General features: G+C 46.1%; 1 protein-coding gene across 2 annotated transcripts in view; it reads right to left on the bottom strand.

Moving 5' to 3' along the window:
* Nucleotides 1-3814, bottom strand: part of radil (Ras association and DIL domains) — an 80123-nt gene extending 76309 nt beyond the window's left edge. For both annotated transcript variants that reach the window (XM_082958486.1, XM_082958487.1), the window contains exons 1-2: nt 3526-3814; nt 1-399 (exon numbers count right to left, since the gene is read on the bottom strand). The exon at nt 1-399 is cut by the window's left edge and continues 1047 nt beyond it. The gene's annotated coding sequence lies outside the window, so the exon portion shown is untranslated. The remainder of the gene's footprint in view (nt 400-3525) is intronic.
* Between the last annotated feature and the right edge of the window lie 1194 nt (nt 3815-5008).

The raw sequence follows: 5008 nt of genomic DNA, 5'->3' as shown, positions 1-5008 counted from the left end.
GGGTGTAGGGGTTTAGGGTATAAGGGTTCAGGGTACAGGGAATAGGGGTTTAGAGTATAGGGGTTTCGGGTATAAGGGGTTTAGGGTATAGGGTTTAGGGTGTAGGAGTTCAGGGTTTAGGGGTTCAGGATGTTGGGGTTTAGAATGTAGGGGTTTAGGGTATAGAGGTTTAGGGTATAGGGGTTTAGGGTATAAGGGTTCAGGATGTAGGGGTTTAGGGTATAAGGGTGTAGGGGTTTAGGGTAGAGGGTTTTAGGGTGTAGGGGTTTAGGGTATAGGAGTTTAGGGTATAGGGATTTAGGGGTTCAGGGTATAGGGGTTCAGGATGTAGGGGTTTGGGTGTAGGGGTCATATGGGTTGAGGAGGGATCCTAATCACAGCAGTCTTTCTCTTCTTAAGCTGGGGAGGCAAGAACAAGGAAGGAGTCTTAAAATCAACACACACACACACACACTCTGCACTACACTGCACTGCACACACAACTGGCTGTAGTCTATACTGTACACCCAACTGGCTGTAGTCTATACTGTACACCCAACTAGCTGTAGTCTACATTGTACACTTTATACCCAACTGGCTGTAATCTACACCGTACACCCAACTGGGTGTAGACTACACTGTACACTCAACTGGCTGTAGTCTACACTGTACACCCAACTGGCTGTAGTCTACACTGTACACCCAACTGGCTGTAGTCTACACTGTACACTCAACTGGCTGTAGACTTCACTGTACACCCAACTGGCTGTAGCCTACACTGTACACTGTACACCCAACTGGCTGTAGTCTACACTGTAAACTCAACTGGCTGTAGTCTACACTGCACACACAAATGGCTGTAGTCTATACTGTACACCCAACTACCTGTAGTCTACATTGTACACTTCCTACCCAACTGGCTGTAATCTACACCGTACACTGTACACCCAACTGGCTGTAGTCTACACTGTACACTCAAATGGCTGTAGACTACACTGTACACCCAACTGGCTGTAGTCTACACTGTACACTCAACTGGCTGTAGACTACACTGTACACCCAACTGGCTTTAGCCTACACTGTACACTCAACTGGCTGTAGTCTACACTGTACATTCAACTGGCTGTAGTCTACACTGTACACCCAACTGGCTGTAGTCTACACTGTACACTCAACTGGCTGTAGTCTACACTGTACACTCAACTGGCTGTAGTCTACACTGTACACTCAACTGGCTGTAGTCTACATTGTACACTCAACTGGCTGTAGTCAAAACAGTAAACCCAATTGGCTGTACTCTAGACCGTACACTGTAAGCCCAACTGGCTGAAGTCTACACTGTACACCCAACTGGCTGTAGTCTACACTGTACACCCAACTGGCTGTACTCTACACTGTACACACTCAACTGGCTGTAGTCTACACTGTACACTCAACTGGCTGTAGTCTACACTGTACACTCAACTGGCTGTAGTCTATACTGTACACCCAACTGGCTGTAGTCTACACTGTACACCCAACTGGCTGTACTCTACACTGTACACACCCAACTGGCTGTTGTCTACATTGTACACCCAACTGGCTGTAGTCTACACTATACACTTAAATGGCTGTAGTCTACATTGTACACTCAAATAGAAGTAGTCTACACTGTACACTCAACTAGAAGTAGTCTACACTGTACACTCAACTAGAAGTAGTATACACTGTACAATCAACTGGCTGTAGTCTACACTGTACACTCAACTAGAAGTAGTCAACACTGTACACTCAACTAGAAGTAGTCTACACTGTACACTCAACTAGAAGTAGTCTACACTGTACAATCAACTGGCTGTAGTCTACACTGTACACTCAACTAGAAGTAGTCTACACTGTACACTCAACTAGAAGTAGTCTACACTGTACACTCAACTGGCTGTAGTCTACACTGTACACTCAACTAGAAGTAGTCTACACTGTACACTCAACTGGCTGTAGTCTACACTGTACACTCAACTGGCTGTAGTCTACACTGTACACTCAACTGGCTGTAGTCTACACTGTACACCCAACTGTCTAGTCTACACTGTACACTCAACTAGAAGTAGTCTACACTGTACAGCCAACTAGAAGTAGTCTACACTGTACACTCAACTGGCTGTAGTCTACACTCTACACTCAACTAGAAGTAGTCTACACTGTACAGCCAACTAGAAGTAGTCTACACTGTACACTCAACTAGAAGTAGTCTACACTGTACAGTCAACTAGAAGTAGTCTACACTGTACACTCAACTGGATGTAGTCTACACTGTACAGTCAACTAGAAGTAGTCTACACTGTACACTCAACTGTCTAGTCTACACTGTACACTCAACTGGCTGTAGTCTACACTGTACACTCAACTGGCTGTAGTCTACACTCTACACTCAACTGGATGTAGTCTACACTGTACACTCAACTAGATGTAGTCTACACTGTACACTCAACTAGAAGTAGTCTACACTGTACACTCAACTGTCTAGTCTACACTGTACACCCAACTGGATGTAGTCTACACTGTACACTCAACTGGATGAAGTCTACACTGTACACTCAATTGGCTGTAGTCTACACTGTACACTCAACTAGAAGTAGTCTACACTGTACACTCAACTAGAAGTAGTCTACACTCTACACTCAACTGTCTAGTCTATACTGTACACCCAACTGTCTAGTCTACACTGTACACTCAACTGGCTGTAGTCTACACTGTACACTGTACACTCAACTGGCTGTAGTCTACACTGTACACTCAACTGGCTGTAGTCTATACTGTACACTCAACTGGCTGTAGACTACACTGTACACTCAACTGGCTGTAGTCTACACTGTACACCCAACTGGCTGTTGTCTACACTGTGGGTCAATGTCTCCAAGTCTCATAGATAGAAGCTGGAGCAACTTGTTCTGCCGTCCTGTTCTTCTCCTTGTCTCGTCTGTTATCATGGTCAAGATATAACCCGAGATAATGTAACACCTCTAGGTGACGTGGCCAAACTAAGCTAACCCACTAAACTAACCCACGGCAGCGTTATACATTATGAACTAGTGTCAGAGTTTGCGCAGTTTGGTTGTCAATAGCAACCGCCGAGGCAACAAAAAAAGAGGCACGCAGCTGAAACCTGGGATTTAATCCACGCGACCTGCACCACGGTGTAAATACCCTGGACCCGTCTTCACTCACGTCCGCTGATTTTCTAACACACACACACACACACACACACACACACACACACAGTCGGTAATAATATGAAACACACACCTATGTTACAACCTGAAAATGTGTGTTTTGCCGCCTCTATGATTTAACTGTGTGTGACCAAAATATTGTAACATTTTGCCTTTGCAACACGTCCAAGATAATACAATGCGGCTCTTTAATCGTAAAGGCTACATAACAATCTAATAGTCTAATTCAGGAACTGAATATAATTCTGATATCATTCTACGAGCCAGTGTTACATCCTACCTGGTTGGTTAGATTACGGTAACGGGTGTAGACAGTGTATAGTAACCCACTCACGTTGTCTGCAGTGTCTGCGTTCATACGGTGCATACCGGAGAAACCCGGGACCTCTCCTCATCTCGTGTGCAACCTATACACTCGGGGGGAATCGACTGAATCAGTTAACGTTTATATCTCCTTGGAATATGGACCGGTAACAGAGACCCTTAGAAAATCACTCGGTAACTTCCTCCTCGTTAATTGTTAAGTTAACCGTTTTCCTCCCCGTTCCACTCGCGCGCCTCCGCGGATTGCTCGAGCCCTTTCTGTTCCTCTGGCGTCTGCATTCCACGCCAAACCGCGGGGACGAGTGGTGACGGAAACACACGAGCTCACTCACCGGGAACCTTTCGGTTCGCCCCGAGTTTGGGTGGGGTGGGTGCACCTGCTGATGCGCAAAGTGTGAACACCACAGGTCTCCGTCTGGCGGACACGCGCGGCGCGGGCACGATGTAGGTCATAAAGGTGAGTTGCGTGTGGTTGGAATGCTGAACACTTGAACAGTCCTATATCTTGGTGGTGTAATCATAGGCGTCATAAACTTAACGAGGAGAATAAGATGCTAAATAATCTCAACTAGTTTGATGCGTCTTCAGAAAGATTCGAAAGCTCTTGACTCCCACATCTGTGTGCTTCATAGCATACTAAAGTCATAAATGAATGACGGTACAGTATCGAATGTTTGCTCAAACCAAGAGGGGACTGTCATTCTGAACCTGAAGGCAGTGGAGGAGCAGACTGAACTTATGCAGTGAAACGGCGCCCTCTAGTGGATCATAAAGACTAGTACAATTAGAGGGCCCAGATACACTAAATGACCAGAAGTATGTGGACATCTGCTCATAGAACATCTCATTCCAAAATCATGGGTATTAATATGGAGTTGGTCCCGCATTTGCTGCTATAACAGCCTCCACTCTTCTGGGAAGGATTTCCACCTGATGTTGAACCTCTGCTGCGAGAACTTGCTTCCATTCAGCCACAATGGCATTAGTGAGGTCGGGCACTGATGTTGGGCGATTACGCCTGGCTCGCAGTCGACGTTCCAATTCATCCCAAAGGTGTTCGATGGGGTTGAGGTCAGGGCTCTGTGCAGGCTAGCCAAGTTCTTCCATACTGATCTCAACAAACCATTTCTGTATGAACCTCGCTTTGTGCACTGAGGCATTGTCATGCTGAAACAGGAAAGGGCCTTCCCCAAACTGTTGCCACAGTGACAGGCAGAGGCAGACAGGTAGAAAACAGATAGACAGAGAGAGCAGACAAACAGGTAGGAAACAGATCAGACAGGCTGGCAGACAGAGAGCAGACAGGTAGAAACAGACACAGACAGACAGACAGACAGACAGACAGACAGACAGACAGACAGACAGACAGACAGACAGACAGACAGAGAGAGAGACAGAGAGAGAGAGAGCAGACAGACAGATAGGTAGAAAACAGAGCAGACAGGCAGGCAGGCAGACACAGACAGACATAATAATAACCACAGTAGACTGAA

The sequence above is a fragment of the Salmo salar genome, chromosome 12, assembly GCF_965601325.2.
Source record: "Salmo salar chromosome 12, fSalSal1, whole genome shotgun sequence".
NCBI lineage: Eukaryota > Metazoa > Chordata > Actinopteri > Salmoniformes > Salmonidae > Salmo > Salmo salar.
The sequence above is the reverse complement of the archived record's forward strand: the minus strand, read 5'-3'. Positions and strand labels throughout refer to the sequence as shown.